The sequence below is a fragment of the Camelus bactrianus genome, chromosome 13, assembly GCF_048773025.1.
Source record: "Camelus bactrianus isolate YW-2024 breed Bactrian camel chromosome 13, ASM4877302v1, whole genome shotgun sequence".
NCBI classification, from domain to species: Eukaryota; Metazoa; Chordata; class Mammalia; order Artiodactyla; family Camelidae; genus Camelus; species Camelus bactrianus.
Genome location: NC_133551.1, coordinates 64593896 through 64612680, shown reverse-complemented (window position 1 = coordinate 64612680; position 18785 = coordinate 64593896). Strand labels below are relative to the sequence as shown.

The 18785-nt window shown below is 52.4% G+C and overlaps 1 protein-coding gene across 13 annotated transcripts in view; it reads right to left on the bottom strand.

Annotated features, from left to right (window-relative positions):
- Positions 1–18785, bottom strand: part of HSPG2 (heparan sulfate proteoglycan 2) — a 98023-nt gene that overhangs the window by 65674 nt on the left and 13564 nt on the right. The gene's annotated exons all lie outside the window — the stretch shown is intronic.

Here is an 18785-nt window from a genome sequence, read left to right as displayed (position 1 = left end):
AACAGCAGCTCCCCCTCGACCCCACCTAAGCCGTCTTGGCCACCTCCTTCTGCCTCAGTCTGGCCTCTGCACTCCAGGCCACAGGGAACACATCCCAGCCATGTAGGAGATGGGCTCTGGCACTTGCCGCCACACTGACAGGCTGATCTGTTCACCCAGAGGTGGGGGTGGAGCCCAGCAGCTGGGCTGAATGGGGGCAGGACAGGCACGGTGTCAGCTCCACGTGACCCCAGGCTGATGCTGAGCCCAGCACAAGCCCCATGGAGGGGCTGCTGGGACCCCATGTCCTGCAGGCTGGCTCAGGAGGGCCCCAGCAGCCATAACATCTGCCTCTCTTAGGCTGGATGTGGGCCATGAACGCCTCTTTGCCCTTAGACAAGATTGACATGTTTTCAAAGGAGTTTTATGAGATAACTTAGAGGAAAACAAACCCTGCAGCGCCCAAGGGAACCCCAGAGTCCCCAAGCACAAGAGAGTACGGACTTGCATGTCCAGCCCCAGATGGCTTGGCGTGAGCGTCTCAGGCCCTGCTCTGGCCTCAGCCCTATCTGGGGAGCCCCGCCTGGCCAGAAGGAAATAGTCTCACTCGTGAAAACCAAACCCAGCCCTCACTGGCTAGACAAGGTGCTGGCAGCAGGAGGCCCCAAGGAGAAGAAAAAACCCAAAGACAGCCAATGCCTCTCCCTCCCCGTCCTGCCCTGACTTCACAAGTCCATGTCCCGGAGCCTCTGGCCTTTTCTCACGCTGGTCCCTCTGCTGGAATGCCCTTCCTCCTTTTGTTTATCTGGTTAACTCCAATTCATCCCCCCAAACTCAGCTAAACATCACCTCCTCTCGCTACTCAGTAGTAAAAAGGAACAAATCGCATGCCCGGAGACGTGGATGAATCTCAGACCCATTGGGATGAGTGAAAGAAGCCAGACACAAAGACCCCACACTGTATGATTCCACTTATATAAGACTCTGGGGGTGGGGGGAACCTAATCTACAAAGAGAGGAAGATCAGTAGTTGCCAGGGACCAGGGGTGGGGCAGGGCTGACTCGGAAGGGGCACGAGGAAACCTCTTGGATTAATGGTCCCCTGGGTATACACGTCTCATTCTCATTACTGAATTGTACATTTAAATTAGGTATGTTTAATTGTATGTAATTTATGCCTCAATAAAGATGACTAAAAGGAAAATCTCCTCTGGGAGACTGTCGTGACTCCTTGCCCTTTCCAGGCTGGGTTCTGGGCTCTCTGGGGCTCACTCACACTGCAGTGGCCTGTGCCTCCACTAGAATGAGAGCATCTTGAGGGCAGGGACTGTGATGAACTCATCTCAACCTTCTTAGCACCCCATGTTCCATAAGCACTTGAATGAATGAATGGACAAAAATGTCATCACTTATTAATTCTAGCTGCTTCCTGAAGATGACTTGCTTTGAAGGTACCACCCGCCCTCAGCACAGTCTATACGCATCTCCCTCCCAGGCTAGGAGCTCCCTTGGGTGCCATTTGGTCATCTTTCTGTTTCCAGTGCTACAAAGCCTTGTTTTAAGGTCTGCACAGCCCATGTCTTATTCCCTGCTATGGGCTCCTACCCATTCCTCGGCAATCCCTGGGCAAATCCCTCCTTCTGTTCCTTCTTCTTTCCCCTCCCTCTCCCTCTGGACAAGTGCCCATTCCTGCCCTGGGTCTCCAGTGGACTTGCAGGCCATGCCTACGAGGTTTGCATCCAGGAGTAAGCTGGAGAATCTCCAGAACTGGTGAGAAATATTCCTGGGCTCCTTCTCAGAACTACTGAGTCAGGCTCTCCTCACCCCAGGCAGGAGGGTTAAAGTTGTGCATGCTCAGGGGATTCTGACACTCACTGGTTAAGAAACACAAGACCAGCTCCCTACCTGAGGTTCCCTCCACCCCCAGCTACGGGTGGAGAGCAATGTTCCCACTGGATGTGGAGTGGGTCCTGAGCAGGTCCTGATTGACCTAAGGGGAGTGTGAGGCTAAGGCTGGCGTAGGGGCACTGACACTGGACAAAGGAGGTTAGAGGGGCAGGCTTAGATCCTCCTCATCAGGGGAGGTCTCCCTATGTGTCACTGCTGCCCCTCCTTCTCCTGATGCAAGCAATGCTTAGGTCCCAGAGACTCCTGGCACCCCCTAGATACCAGACCGCTGTCTGGAAAGGAAAATCTTGGTGGTAAGCAAGGTCCAGAGCCTCTCCCAGGGAAGGAGAGGCCATCAGGGCTTGGGAATGGACAGGAAATAGCAAAGTGAGATTCAACTTGGAAAAAATGCTAGGAACACACAACTGCAGTGAGAGAGTAGAATCCAGAGCATGTTGGGGCCTGGACCGAAGCCCCTCCATCCCAGGGACCCCAGGGAAGGGGTCCTTCCTCATGCCAGCCTGCCCTTGTTGCAGCCCTCTCCCCAGGACCCAAGGCTCTGGGGTCAGATCAGGGCCTGCAGCAAGGGATAAGTCAGCAAAAGCAGAGACTTCGTTTGTGAAAAGCTGAAGATCAAAAGGTTTTAGCAGCTGTATTTTACATCTGGGAGAGGAAATGAAGCCAGACCGGAAAGAAGATTCCAGAAAGAGCCCAAAGGAGCCTGAGACTTGACCATAAAGGGAACTTGGATTCAGACCTGGAAAGTCCAGGGTCTACTTAGGGAAGAAAAAGAACTAACATTTATTCAACACTTACTATGCATCAGGCACTCCTTTAAGAATTTTGTACGTGTTAACCCAGGTTCGGTGCTGGGCAGCCCCACTGTGAAGATGCGGAAATGTTTGAAGATCTAGCACATGATAGAGCTGGGATTTGAACCCCGGTGGTCTGGCTCCAACATCTACCCTTACCCTTACCACCGTGCCGCACCGCCTCTATAACCAAGGCTGAGGAGGGAGAGGAACCGACTGAGGTCAGTGACAATCACTCCCGCAAAGCCTCTCAACCACACTGCAGTTCACAGTTTACAGAGCATTTCCTTAGCCTCTGTGTCATTTGACCCTGACAATGACCCCCTGAGGTGGATGAGCTGGTGTGAATGGTCCCTCTTCACTGGCTGGCAGAGTCGGGACTGACCCAGGACCTCTGAGCTCCCTACCCCAAGCCCCCTGCTCCCCAGGAAAGGTGGTGGGGCTCGGGCTGGGCCTCCAAGCTGGCCAGGAGGCCTAAGCAGAGGGCAGGGCCAGGAAGCCCAGGGCTAGCTGGTCCCCACTTCCAACCAGACCAGCTCCCAGGATGACCCAGGGGATGCCTGAGCTGGCAGTGGCCTAGGACCATGCGATGGGTGCTTAAGGTCTCAGGGAGGGCAGTCAGTGGCTCTAAGGTCAAAGGCAGAAATAGAACCCAGGTTTCCTGCCCTCCAGCCCGTCTCCAGCTGCAAGGGAGCCCTGCTTCCTCCCAGAGGAACCCAGTACTTCAGGCAAGGGTTGGAGCCGGATGGTGGGGCCAGAAATGAGAGGTCCAGAGGGTCAGAGAGGAAGGAGTCAAGCAGAGAGGGGGATTTTCCAGACCCTGCAGGTTCCTGGTGGGGGAAAGGGGGGTGCAGTGACTCATACAGGCCAAGGACTATTCTAGAATGCTGGGAACAATTGTTTGGGGTGGAGGTATGGGCAGAGTGCCCCACCACAGCCAAGCACTCCCTGAACACAGGCAGGGCAGGCGAGGGGGACGAAACAGGTGAGGACTTCTAGGAAGCACCCACTCCCTGAGGTGAGGTTATAGGTGAGGACGAGGACGCATGTGGAGCTCCAGGCCCAAGTCTTGCAAAGGCCCTTGGGGACAAGGGGCAGAAGCTGGACCCTCCTGTCCTGGCCTACAGAGGATGCAGAGGGAGCCAAGCATGGCTGGGAAGAAGCGTGGGGGTGAAAGGTCAAGCTATTAGAAAAGAATATAGAAGGCAGAGGTTTGGGTTGCAGGGGGAGGTACAGATACAGATAGAAGATATAGTTTTAAGTGAGGGTTGTGGGTCCTGCAGAGGTTATGTGTTCAGATAAGAGTTTCTGAAGTTTCTACTAAAATCAAAGGTGTAGGAAGGTGGCGGCACAGAGAAGAAATGACAATAACAGTCACCATCCATGGAGGACTTTCTAAACACTGCGTGGACCGCCTCAATTAATCCTCACAGCACAGGGCCACCACCCCTCATCTGCAGTAAGGGAAATCCAAAGAGCTCTGAAAACCGAGGGTTTTTTAAAATAAGTTTATAGAAGTTCATTTGGTGCCAAGTCCTGACCTAAATTGACCTAAATTGACGTGAAGCTATTAATAGCTTTTTCACTCCACTTGGAGTGAACACTCATACATTTTGCTGCAGCAATATTAATATGTTTGATTATGGGGTGTTGCCCCAGACTCTATTGAGGATGTCACATCACAGCTGGCATGTGCTCTAGGGTACCTTTCTGAAGTCTGGAAACTTGTGAATTCCAAGACACATCTGATCCCAAGGGTTTTGATTAAGGGACAGTGAACTTATACTATTATTTCCATTTTACAGATGAGGAAACTGAGGCTTGAGAGGGTCATCTGTGTGAAGGCATTAAGCATGTTAGACACTCAGCATGGCACCTTGTATACAGTCAGGGCCCAATAAGCTCTAGAATTAGTATCACGCAGGGGATACAGGGTAGCGGTGAGGGGATGAGAGGTGAGGAGTGTGGGGTGTGGGCTCAGGCCTAGGGTCAGGCTCAGGTCTGGGATGAAGGAAGGGGTCTGGTTCTGCTGCCCAGGCCCTAGCTAGGGGTGACAACAAAGCTTGGTTCCAAGGCTCAAGTTGTCTGCCTGCTCTAACGTTGACACTGGGAGGCCTGGGTGACTTTGGGCTTCTCCATGGACATTCTTGGGCCGCCAGCCCGCCCCCCTACTCCCCATGGTCCAGGCCTGGGGCTGAGCCCCCCACAACCCTCCAGCTGGGCAAGAAGGTCTGAGCACTGCAGCTGCCCAGGGCAAGGCTCCAGGCATCTGGGCTGGAGTGAGCTCATCCCATCAGAATCCAGAGACAGCATGAGGGTGGAGGACAGACGAGCTGCTGCCTGCCCACCTGCCTCCTGCCAGCACAGACTCTGCCTCATCCCTGTCCACCCCCACCTCCACCCTGTCCACGGCAGAGGAGCCAGATGCTGTGACCCAAGGCCCCCAGATCCCCAGGGAGGGACCAGAACCCAGACAAAATCCCCCTCCCACTCTGCTATGATGCAGACTCCCAGGTAACTCCACAACAAGTGCTCCCCGGACTCTGTTTCAACCCAGCCCCCAGACACAGGGTTAAGGTGCCACGCCCCACCCCCAGGCCGCTGGGTACCCTGTCCACGGGCAGCAGACGGCAAAGGGGAAGGAATCTGTCTGGGCAGCACTTTGTTGTGCAAACTGCCAGGGGCGGGAGAGCCCAATACAAAGGCCAAAAGGCCTTTAATCCCCTGGGAGGCTGAGAGGGGCGCCGGGCCGGAAAGGTGGTGGCCACAGCCTCCTCTGGCATGCCTGCACTGCCCGTGCCACTCGGGAGGCCTGCCAGCTTTCCACACTTGGGCTCCCAAGGTGGAAGACCTTTGCCAGCCAGGTGGCCAGGAAGAAAAATGACCTCCCAAATAAGGAGACTGGCCGAGGGTCACTGTGTGCAGGTTCTGAGACAAGGTCCCTAGAAGGCTTATCTTATGCAAACCCACAGCCTCATAAGGAGAGGCCAGCGGCTCCCTCATTTTACAGATAAGGAAAGAGGCTCAGAGAAGTGAAGTCACCTGCCCAAGGTCACACAGCTAAGACAACAGAAATCCAGTTTGAAAGTGGGGCCTCTGTGCTAGCTCAAGAGGCACAGCTGCCATCAGGCCTCTCCTTCTGACCCCTGCCCTGTGTCAGCTCCAGTACTACTGCCTGGAACCCGGAAAGGCAGCATTCCAGCCAGGGCCCCATGGGAGCACTGAGGCCCAGTTAGAGCCTTCAACAGAGGCCAAGGGAGCAAGAAGCTGGTGTCTGGGGTCTCTAGTCCCAGCTCTGTACCAAACTTACCATGTGGCCTTGGACAAGCCCCTTGACACCCTTCCCTTCTAGCAAAGTGTAGTGAGTCCTTACTATATGCACTAGGCTTCCATATCAGGCAACTCACAAAAGCACCAGGAGGGCAGTGATTTGTATGTGTTTTGATCATTGCTGCATCTTCAGAACAGACAGCATGTAGTAGGTGCTCAATTAATATCTGTTGGCTCACTGGTAAAGGTGAATGAATGAACCTGCCCAACAACGCTGGGGTAGATATTAGCCCATTTGTCAGAAGAAAGCAAAGCTCAGAAAGAGAAAGCAAAGACTTGCCCAAGATCACACAGCTAGAATGTGCCAGAATAATCAAAATGGGCTTCATTTCCCCATGGATAACACTGAGGCCATAATACCTCAACCCAAGTGAAGGAGGGGACAGAATCACACACTCCCTGAAATCCATCCTAGGACACCTTGCCCTTGGAATGATGATCCCTCCAGGCCTCAGGTTCCTAGCTGATAAAATGGGAGCAAAACCCCCTGCTTTGTTTGCCTCCTTCCTGGGGCTACTGGGAAAGGCGAGTAGACTGAGGGGTGACCTGCTTCTGGAAGTGTGGCCAGAGAACTCTGAATCTGTCTGCCCTGTCCCAGGTGGACCTGATCCGGTCTCTGCCTTGAAGTCCCCTCTAACGCAGCTGGGGCAGCACTGGAAAGGGTCTGTTACTGCTGTGGGCGAGCAAGAACACGTTACCCCTGAGTCTCAGAGAGATGTGGCCGGTGGGGCAGAGAGGGTGGGCACCCCTGATTCCAGGCCACCTCAGCCACTTTCTAGCTGGGTGGCCTTAGTTTCCTCATCTGTTAAAAAAAAAAAAATCATCAAATAGACCTGCCCCATAAGTTTCAATTCAAGTCACTCTGACCTCAGGGAGGAGGGTATAGTGGTAGACAGCATGTTTAGCATGCACGAGGTCCAGTCTGATCCCCAGGACCGCCATTAAATAAAAAATACTAACAATAAGTAAATAAACCTAATTACCTCCCCCTCAAAAAAACAAAAGCAAAACCAAACCAAAACACTGTCACACTGACCTCTACTTATTGAGCACCTACTAGGGGCTGGCCCTGGGGATCAAGTGAGAAGGCAGATGGACACGGAGCACCGTGTTTCTAGGGGAGACACACCATTAAACTGAGTGATGACAACAGTGTGCAGAGGAGAGCTCTGCAGAGGAAGGACGGGGACTGGGAGAGCCCAGAGGAGGGTCCCCCTGCTTTGCATGGTCGGGTAGGAGGTTGGAAATGTTTCCCTGGGGAAGGGACGGTTCAACCAGGTTTAAAAATGATGTCACCTAAGCAGGATGGAGAAGGGAGAGTGTGCACCAGGCAGAAAGAAGCTGGGAGAGTGCATGGCATGGGCGGAGCTATGGGAAGAAGTCTGGTGCAGTGAGTGGTGGCAGAGGATCAAAGGAGACCAGCCCTAAATGGGCTTTTCCACTTAAAGAGCAGTGTCCCTTTCTGTGCTGTTGTCATGGTGCTAGTCACAGAGCCCAATTCTCCCCGTCCCAGTCCCCCCGGAGTCCCCACACTCTCCTCCTGCTCCTATACCCCAAGTACAGGCCTCTCCTGGTGCTTCCTGTGCTGCCTGCTAACTGGGAGGAAGCAGGAAGCTATCGCTACTGGGAAATGTCCCTGCCCCACCGGGTGCCAGGTGGGGCCAGTGGAAGGATGGGGGGTGGCCAAGCAGGAGCAGCTTCCGGGCTGGGCCGCCCAGCAAGAAATTCCCGGGGGGCTGAACATTATCCGCCCAGCACTGTGGGTGACAACAGGGCCCGTGGTGTTCACGTGCCTGCCTCCAGCCCACAGCCCGGCTCGCTCCTCAGATTCTCCAGCTGGCGGTGGCCCTGCTGCCATGGAACACTGGTGTGTCTGTGGGCATTCAAGGCCACACCAACTTGGTGGGGTGTGCGCATGCCTTCTGGGGTCATGACCCACAGATTTCATGAATGAAGTCCCCAGCACTGTGCCAGTCTTCTGGGAGGATAGGGGAGAGTTTGATGAAATGAGACACCACTAACAACAACCACCACTTCCTGAACCTACTAGGTTAGGCCTTTCCGCTGCGCTGGACTCACCAAAGGATTAGGGGGAAAGCCTTTATTATGGCCAACCAGGTCTTGTGTGATCCACCTACATACACAGTACACCTGTACACACCTCTGCACCTCATCTCCTACCGTGCTCTCCCCACTCCCTGCCACATTTCTCTCAATAGTCCTCAAACACACCAAGCCCTCTCCCACCTCAGGGACTTTGCACTTGCTTTGTCCCCTGCCTGGGACACCGCCCCCAGGTATACACACTCTTCTTCCTCTAATATCTGCTCAAATGTCACCTTTAGAGAGACCCACCCCGACTATATTCCAGGTCCAGAATCCATTAGTTAGCTGTCACTTCCCTTCCCTTGCTTCAGAGTATATCACCACCTACAGTGTACCCTATATTTACCTGCTTATCACGTCTCCCCAACTAGAACATTAGCTCCACAAAGGCAGGGACTTTGTCCCTTTTGCTCACTGCTGTATCCCCAGCACCTAAAAGTACCTGGCGTACAATAGATGCTCATTAATATTTGTTAAATTAACGAATGAATGGGGTTTACAAATGAAGAGACTGAGGCTCAGAAAGGTGACCTGCCCATGGTTACAGAGTTCAAACAGCCAAGACTTGAAGCCAGACCGCTGGTTCCAAACAGTGAACTCTGTTCTATCGGAGCCCTCCTCAGGCCATCTCTGACACTTAGAGCCTTCCAGCTCAGAGGCCCATTTCTGGGGGGACAAGAAGCTGCCCATGCCGGCAGCCCAGGGAATGGGCAGAGGTCTCACAGGCGAGCAGGCCCACAGCCCCGGCTCCAGGGCCTTGCGCAAGGCAGCCGGATCGCCAGGCCTTGGTGACTCCATTCCTGCTTGTTCCCATGGGCATTGGCAACAGGAAAAAAACAGGCTGGAAAGGCAGCCCAACAGCTGCGGACAAAAAGGCCAGCTCCCCCTGTCCCCAGGGTTTTCCTCATCTGCTTCCTGGAGGGGAGGAGGGGCAGGCAGGGCTGAGTCCGTGGTTGAAGACAGGCCTTCGGCAACAGGGCTGGAAATAAGAGGAAGGGCCTCTTCCTTCTGAAGTGCCCCCATCCCTTTTCCTCATGACTAACGTCCATTCCAGGGCACAGTAACTCTGGACAGGAATAGGTATGGGGGAGGGTAGTACAAACAGCTCTGGGAAAGGCTGGTTACACAAAGCTGAGCTGGTTCCTTCCATCCTAAATGTCCTAAACACCACGATGAGGAAACAGGGGAGGGATACAACTATTTAGTGTTTCACAAACTTGCTTAATTTGGAACCCTTACTTCTTACAGACCTCATGGGACTAGGGTTCAATACATTTGGGGAACACCCACCCCAAACATACCTTTCCCTCGGCTAGCGGCCAACTAGCTCTCCCTAAGTAAGGATTCAGATATAAGGTATGAGCCGCCACCACCACAGGGGTTTTGCAAAGTGGGCTCCTGAGACAGAAAAGCCTCAACTGAAGTCCCATGAGATGAAGTGCGGATGGGAAAAGCAGGCCAGGTGCCAGCTAGCTGGCAGCAGGAGGGTATGCTCTCTCCTGGGGTGAGAAAACCCAGACAGAAGCTGCCCCTTCCCTCCCTGGCCACCAGCTGCCTTCTTAGGAAATGAGTTCCATCAGACGGGACAGAGAGGCCTAGTGCCTGGTCACTCCTAGCATCCTAAGACCAAGAAGAAGGTCCCAGGGTACCTATGCCCGGAGACAAAGGGAGTTGAGTGTTGGATGGAAAGCTCTGATGCTGAGTGCAGAGACGGGGATGGGGGATTGCTAAGTGAGGGGCTGGTGGTCCTCCAGGCAGCAGGTGGGCCATGAGGGATGGACAATGAGCTTCCACCTCACCCCACTGTCTTGGGCAAGTCCTGTCCCCTCTCTGGACCTCAGGCTCCCTTGGTCAAATGATGCAGTAGGCCTAGATCACCGGTTTCCAATCTGTCCTCAGCAGCCTCAGGGGCCACTTCAGACAGTGGGTAAAAAGGGGTTGGGGGGGATAGGTAGAGTTTGGGCCCTCTCCCCCCAAGTACTAGCTTCAATAAAAGCAAATCCACCTTTTCCCATTTTATATTCTGAACTTCTACATAATATGCCTGGTTCAGTCCCTGGTTAGCAGTAAGCAAGTCACTTCACCTCTCTGTGCCTCTGTTTCCACATCTGTAAAGTGGGCAAGACAATTTATATTTAATAGTATCTACCTCATAGGGTTGTTGTGAAAATTAAATAAAAATGTAAAATGCTATAAATGGCCCTAGCACATGATGAATGCTCTATAAGAGTTTGCTGTTATTTATCAAAATATAATAGTATTTAATCAAAATACTAGTATTTTGATTGAAATAAGGGTTTTACTGCTTAATAAGAAGTTTGAAGGTTTTCAGCTTAAGTGATCCCAAAGGTTCCTTCTGGCTTTGCCATTTCAGGACTGAAATCCTGAAATGTTAGGATTCTAAAATTCTGGGAAACAACAAGTTTCTACTGTACAGCACAGGGAACTATATTCAATTTCTTGTAGTAACTTATGGTAAGAAAGAATGTGAAAACGAATATATGTATGTTCCTATATGACTTAAGTATTGTGCTGTACACCAGAATCTGACACAACATTGTAAACTGACTATACTTCAATAAAAATACATGAAAAAAATGAAAAAAAATATCCTGGGCTGTGACTCCCACCAGCACAGAGGGCAGGGCTCATGGAAGGAATTACAAAGTTAGAATCAAGCCATACAGAACAACTTCAGAGAACCGACCAGCAAAGGGTTACCGTCATCATCGCTGTCATCATCATCTACCTATTTATACTTCCCCCACTACCCTGTTCCAGAAACTCAAAGCAGCTTACAAAGATGTACACATACCAGCAAGAGAAAATTAACTGAAGATGCATAAGAAAAACTCGGGTACAGCAGACAGATACGGCATGGAGTGAGGTGGGTCGGCAGAACGCATGTGCTCAATTCTGGGGGTCTGGGAAAGTGACAAGGCATTGGGTTCTAAGCTTTCCAGTAGCCAATGGGAAGAAGGAAACCTGACCCGTCCCTGGATTCCCCAGGAGGTAAAAACAAACTGGTTGCTTAGAAGAAGCACAACTATTCCTGATACTGATGGCACGAGTGTCCTGAGGGTAAAGGTTTATCGGGCACCCTTCTTTGCCCTTGCCAGAGGGGCCAGCATCCTGCTGGAGTCCACTGACCGTGACCCTTTGAGGCTGAGGTCAGGGGCAGAGGCTACAGTGATCAAAAATCCAGGAGGCTGGAATGGAGGCCCAGGGAGTGCCCCAGCATCCTTGGTCTGGGCAGGATTACCCATCCCTTCCCATGCCTGAACACAGCCAATGCCCAAAATAGCCAGAGCAGGTGACTGGTGCCAGGAGGCCCGGGGCAGGGGACCTGGCTAGGCCCGCCCACAGTGGAGGGCCCAGTGGGCCAAAGCACACACATCCCTGGGGCACAAACGAGCACCTTCTCTTGGGCACACGGCCGTCTCTGGGAGTCCCCCACCCACCAGGCTCCCCCCTCAGCTGCACGTTGCTCACGCAGAGCCCAGGCAGCTGCTCCACCCTTCCCGCAAGGCAGGCCTTCCTGCAGGAGCCAAATGGAAAAGGCTTCACAGAAACAGCCGTACCATATAGGGAAGTGCTTGAAGACCTCCTCCCGCTCCTCACCTCCAGGACCAGCCTCCCTCAGGATTCTCCTGGATCTCCTCAGCTGCAGGTCAAGACAATGGGGGCTATTCTGGGCTGCATGGAGGGTATTTAAAGCCCTGGCTGGGCCTCATTCCTGGGGGAACAAGAAGCCTGACCTTGGCAAGACCTTCCTGAAATTGTTGCTGCTCAGACTGTTGTGGCTGCCTCCCAACCTCTCCTGCCAGGCCTTAAGGCCTTGAGGGATGCAGCACAAGTGCCTCCTCCTCCAGGAAGCCCTCAGGGCCACTGCCTCAGACCCTCAGAGGAGCTAGGTCCTGGCCCCTGCTTTGTCACTGATCTTCTCAGCCCCAGTTTTCTCACAAAATGTGGATGAAAGTACCAGAATATATACATGTACTCAGAGGCTTCTGTGGTTAAAATCAAGTTGTGTCTCCCCAGCCACTATGTGGGGTAGAACATAAGCGGGGTGGAAATCTTGTCTGTTTTGTCACTGCTCTTTTTCTAGCACCTGGCACACAGTAGGTGCCAAATAAATATTTACTGACTGATACAAATATTTGTGGAATGTGTCTGTAACCCCCACAGAACCACCCACAGAGCTGAGTACACAGGTGGCTAATACTTTTTGGTAGTAATATTGCCAGATCTCATTTGGGGCCCTTGAAATATGCCAGGCCTTATGCTAAGCACTTTACATCGCTTATCTCATTTAATTTGCTCAACAATCCCAAGAGGTAGGTACTATTATTATTTTATTTTACAAGAAAATGGGAATTCCTCTCCAGGTGATTAAGGAACTTGCTTGGGGTCTTAAAACTAAGCAGCCAAGCTGGGAGTCAAAGCCAAGAACCCAGAAGCCACTGTCATCCTGCACAAACACACTCCAAAAGAAGGCAGTGGGGTGAACACTGAGCTGGGAGCCAGGAGCTTGAATTCAGCCACTCAGTAGCTGTGTGACTTTAAGCAAGTCACTGGCCTCTCTGGAACTGTTTTCTCTTTTATAAAAACAGGAGCACTTATTCCTATTCCTTTGTGTCATTAGTAAAATCAAAGGAACTAAGGGATGAGACCATGTCCCCTATGTTCACCCCAACCCCTCCCCAGGGTCAGCAGCTATGAAGAATGGTGGGGAGATGTTCCGGAGAGGATGGGGGTGCCCAGCACTGGCTCTTTAACAAAGCTGAGCAGCTGCTGACAACAGCTGGTAAGAGTTCTGGGCCTGGCCCAAGCAGGGGGAGAAGGGGCGGGCTGAGAGGTCACCTCTGGCCCTCCCCTGTCACCCTTCCCTGCTGACAGCTGCAGGGGCCTCAGGGCCAAGGGTCCCACAGCAGGAGGCGGGTGGAAGCAGGCTGACTAGGGTCATCTCAGTCCTCATGCTGCCAAATGCTCAAATCCCAGGGTGCCTGGCCCCGCTGGGCCCACTGGCCAGGATACGGGCCTCACTGCCCCACCCCACAGCCCTTTCCCCAGTTCCTGGGGAAGTCTGGGGTGAGCGTGGAGGGGCTGGAGCAAAGGTCTGCGGGCTGAACAGGCCTCGCCTGGAGGCTGGGCTGCCCCAGGGACCCTGGCGGGAGGTGGATGGGCAGGGCTGGGTAGGAAAGGGGTCCTAGGAGAGGCCTTGTGGTTTTCCTGGCAAATGGCCAGGGTTGCAGGCCCTTCAGGGAGCCTCCTTGGAGCCTATGAACCCAGCCTTGCCCCGCCCCACCCCAGGGCCCTCTTGGCTCCTCAGCTCCACTCCCAGCTCAGTGCCGATCCCTCCGGTCTGCAAGCCCACGCGGCTCTCGCTCCTCTGAACTCTTGCACACCCGTAATTACCACTGACCATATTTTCCGAAGCAAACATGGAGAACAGTTTAACAAAGGATTCCTGGGCCACTTCCAGGTGTCAGAGGCAGCCTGGGAGATGTTCAAATACTAGGATATGGTCACAGTTTTGGTGAAAGACTATTCTTATATTATTTTATTCAAAAATCAAAGCTATCCTAGGAAATGTGTGTTGGCCACACACTACCTCACACCACGTAGAGCTGACTGGATGCCCTAGCCTTGCAACTTCCTAGCTGTGCAGCCCTGGGCAAATCACTAGAACTCTCTGAGCCTCTGAAGCCTCAGCCATGAAACAGGAGTAAAAATGGCCACCTCACAAGGCTGCTGTGATTCAACAGGACGACCCAAGAGCTTAACCCACTGTCTGGCATTTACCAGGTTTAAGAGTCATTTCTTGCCTTTTTTCCCCTCCCACCCCTACTCATCCAAGACCTTACACGTCAAGAGACCCCTGGGGAGAATAATTCCTATTCTGCCCCCTCACAGGCTAGGTAGGGCTCAAGAGAAACCTACCTACAAAAGGCTCCAACAGATTCCTGGGTCCTGGGCTGTCAGGGCTGGAAGGGATCACCTAGCCCGACACCCTCACTTATCAGAAGGGGAAACCAAGGACCAGAGAGGGCAAGTAAGGATATCAAGAAGGCCCAACCAGTGTTGGAGAGGCTGTGTTCACATTCCATTCGCCCTGGGTGATGCTACCTCTTGGAGCTTCATTTTAATGTACCTCCCCACCCCAGCACTGTTACAGGGATAAGCTGGATTATGTATGGCAAGTTCCCGGAGCAGTGCTGGGTACTTGGAGAAGATGTGGCAGATGAAGAAGTGGAAGAAGTCTCCCAGCAAGTTATTGACAGAGGCAATAGGAGTCTCCTGGCTCCTAACACAGGGTCCTCTGCCTCCCACGGTGCCCCTCCTTCCTATCTCTCCCCAAGGCTGGGATCTGGGCTGCACAGATGAGGACTCTGGGAGGGTGCCATTAGGCTGGGTCTTTGTGATGGGCCTGAGACCCCAGTCTCAACCTCTGGGATTGAGAACGGGTCCCTTCAGCCCACCTCAAGCCCCAGGCAGACAGGCCCTGCATCGGAAATGTCAGAAAGGGCTGGCAAGCAAGGGGTGCGTGTCCTTGGCAGGGAGAATTCACCTCCCAGGGACTCGGGTTACCGGGTTACCGGAAATGATAAATCTTCTGCTGCCTGCCGCCTCCGACCAGGAATGTCTGCTACCCCAGGGAACATCCTGTGCACCTGCCCCCAACAGCCCAGGGACAGCCAGGACCTGGCCCACCCTCTGCTCCAGACCCGACCCCAGGGGCCTTGGCTTGATCTCTCAGCCAAAGGGCACCTGCCGTTCTGGGATGGTGGGAGAGATTATAACTGACCAATCACAGGAGGAGAAGAGAGGGCTGGAAGGGAGACCCCCAGATTATTGAGAGCCACCCTAAATCTGTTCCATTCAATCTTGTTAAACGTGGAATCTGAGCCTCAAGTTTGGATGAAACTTGGGTAAACTCTTGTTAACTCAACGTAGGGGCAGCATCACGTTAAGCTCTGGGGTAGGATTAACCAGGCTGGAGGCCTGGCTCTGCCACTTGCCAGTTGGGAGGCTTTGGGTAAGTCACTGCAGCACCTCCCACCCCTCATCTCTGATACGGAAGTGACAAGGCAGTGATGGGCACCCTGTGACATGCATGGAGCTCAGCTGTGAGTCATTTAGCACAGGGCCTGCACACAGAAGTGCCCAATAAACAGTGACCATTAGGTACCAGGAAGTGTCAGAAAGGAGAAGAGAAGATAACCAAGAACTGTTACGTGAGCACATACTACTTTACTTGGAACCAGCTGGATCATAAACCAGTTCTTGTTAAATGGTGACAGTGCTACAAAGAAAGATATAATAGGGTGAGGGGGACAGGGAGTGGCTGGGTGGAGGTTGCTACTTTATACAGGCTGATCAGGGAAGGTGGCACAGAAATGTGAAGGAAGCTAGTGCATTCATAGAAGAGCTCTCTAAGCACAGGGAACAGCAACTGCAAAGGCCCCAAGGCAGGAGTATCCTTGGAATGTTCTGGAAACAGCCAGGAGGCCAGTTATCTAACCCTAACTGCCCTGAGAGTGAGGTATAATTATCCCCATTCCTCAGATGAGGAACATGGGCTCAGAGAGGCTTGCCAAGATCATAGAAGGAGCAAGTAGCAGAACCAGAATTCCAACCCTCTTCTCAGCAAAAAGTCTAGGGGCTCTTGTCCTCAGAGCTCCCATGGGGAGGGACGGAACAGGAGAAAAGTATGCAAGATGTTCAGTCAGAGGCCTGATTCCTCCAGACTGGCTGTGTGATCTCGGACAGGTTGTATCTCATTGCTGGGCCTCCATGTCCTTAGCACTCATGGACCAGTAGTGATGCCTGTTCGTCCACGCCCCAGCTGATGAGGGGCCAGAAGGGGAGGGGAGAGTATGATGCCGTGAGGTGACCTTGAGATTCTCTGGCACCTCAGACCCAAAGCTCCTCCCCTGATAGATGTGAATGCCACATACAGACCAGACCAACCTGAACTGCCCAGGGCAACCTCCTGCCTGGCCCCTGAGAGTTTGCACCCTGCCTACGCCTGCCTGGACCCTGTCCCCACTCAGCACCCAGGGCCCAGCCACAGCCAGGAATCTGTCCTGCACTCTAGCTCCAGGTGTCAGCCATGCCCCTCACCCCGGGGACCCAGGACCCAGCCCATAAATAGCTCCTGGTGTTCCTGGCCAGGCAGAGCCCATGATCAGCCTTTGTAACCAGGGATGCCAAAGCAGGCCGGGCCTCGCGGGCATCAGGCCAGACCCTGAGGCCCAGCCAAGTGCAAACAGCATGCTTGGCGCCCAGATACAGGCGCGTTAGAGCGGGCAGGCTGCCCACTGCCCCCGTCACAACAAACCATCATCTCCACCCTGCCGAGAGGGGCCCAGGCAGCCAGCACCTCTGCTGGGAGCTGGGGACTGCCAGGGGAGGCCTCCTCCCCCAAACCCAGGAATCGGCAGTGGGAATCTCCAAGGCTGGACGTGGAGATTCCAGATGCCAGCAGCTGAACGGGGAGCTAAGCAGAGGCAGACTGAAGGGAGTGGGTGGGAAATGAAAGCAGGAAGGGTGGGCTGGATGGAGCCAAGTCATGGACTTCTTAGTACTAGGTGTGGAGTCAGGGAAGGGGAGAGTGAGACCTCCCCAGCGCCAAAGGGAAAGCAGGCGTGGAACAGTGTGGCAAGAAGGGCAATCCTGTCTGCCTCCATCAAGGCCCAGGGGTCTCTCAGGCCTCCAGAGACTGCGGCTTCCAAAGTGGGACAAGGATCCAGTAACAATGACCACAGCTACTCCTTACTGAATGCACATGTGCTAGTGAACAGAACTTTCCGCGGTGATGGAAATGTTCCGTATCTACATCGTCCAGTAAGATAGCCACCAGCCCCCCTGTGGCTACTGAGCACCTGAAATGTAGTTAGTGCAACTGAGAAAGTTTGATTTTATTTAGTGAAATCTTAACTTTAAACAGTCACGTGTGGCTGGCGGTCACCAAGGGCAGCCATCCCCTCAGACAGGGCAAGGTTATACCATCACCAATCCTTAACCCAAGCCTGAAGGTAGAGCTATCTCCATTTGACAAAGCAGGATATTGAGGCTTGCCCAAAGCCAAACAGCTGGTGAATGGCACAGACAAAACCAGAACCCAGGCCTGGCCGCTCCATTGTGCTCCCCACCCAGGGTTATTGTCAATACTGGAAAAGACTAACGGAAATGGTACATGCACGGGCGATAAGGCGGCCCAGTTAATCAAGACGTCAAGTCTCTTGTTTTGGCCTGAATTCTGTCAGCTCCACCGGTTATCACATGTTGACCAGACGGGCCATTTATAAAAGTCTTTGATTTCTTGACATGAAAAAAAGGCAGGATGATGATGGAATAATACCATCTGGTGGAGAAGCCAAGTCTTTGAGAACACTGGGAATCTTCAGTGACAATAATGATCCGCTTTGCCTTCCCCACCTCATCACTCCAGACCCCAAGCAGCCCCTCGAGGCCGTGAGGACTGGATGACTCTCCCACAGGACACATTTTCCTGCCTCCAGGCCTTTATGTATGCTTTTCCCTCCTCCCAGAATGCTGTTCCTATGCCTCCCAATCAATCTACTCATCCATCCTTCAAGGTCTGGCTTAACTACCACCTCCACTCTGAACTCTTCCTGGACCCCCCACAAAGACATCTTTCTCCCCCACACATCCGTAGGACTTAATTTCTACCTCTTAGAGGACTAGAGATTTGGTCTTAATTATAGCCACTTGAGTAAATGTCTCTCCTCTCCTGTTGAAATCAAAGCTCCTTGGGGACAAATATCAGGTTGAGTTTTTTTCCCATCATACTTATATATACTATGAAAATACATATATATATATATACACACACATATATATATATACACATATATATATACAATGTGTGTGTGTGTGTGTATATATATATATATAAAACATTTGGACATTTCTCAATGCCAAGCAGCAGCAAGTGCATAATAACCAAATATTTGCTAAATTGAATTGAATTATAAATAGTGGCTTAGAAGTTTGAGGACTCAATTTCTTATGGCTCTGCCCTAATCTCCTGTGATCCTGACAGGCAAGTCCCCTCCCTACTCAGGACTTCAATTTATACATCTGTAAAATGGGGGCAATGATAGTGCCCACCTTGTTGAGAGATTGTTTGTACCTATTATATTTACTTAACCAACACTACGTGCCAGACACTTGACAAATATTATCTTCCTCATAACCCTATGAGACAGGTATTACTATCACTCTCCCTATTTTATAGAGAAGGAAACTGACTGTGAAATTAAACAGATAAGAAAGATAATGCAAGTCAGGTGTTTAGCACAGCATGTGGCACATGGCACGTACTAAATAAACTATAGTAACTTTTTTTTTCCTGTATAAAGAAAAGTCTACAGAATTGGGGGACATTTAGGATACCTTCCCAGGGCTGGGCATGTAGTATTTGCTGTTCGATTGACTCAATCCCCAAAGTACCGGTGATAGGAGGGGTGGCCCTAACTAAGCCCAGGGCAGCCGCTGCTCTGACTCCCCTGTCTCCCTCTGACCTGCCAGGCAGTGGCCACTGTGCATACCACAAGCACACCAGTAGGGAACCCTTTTCCTGCCCCCACTTTCTCCAAGGATGTGAAGTATGGAATGACTTTGGGGAGATGGCTCAGGCTC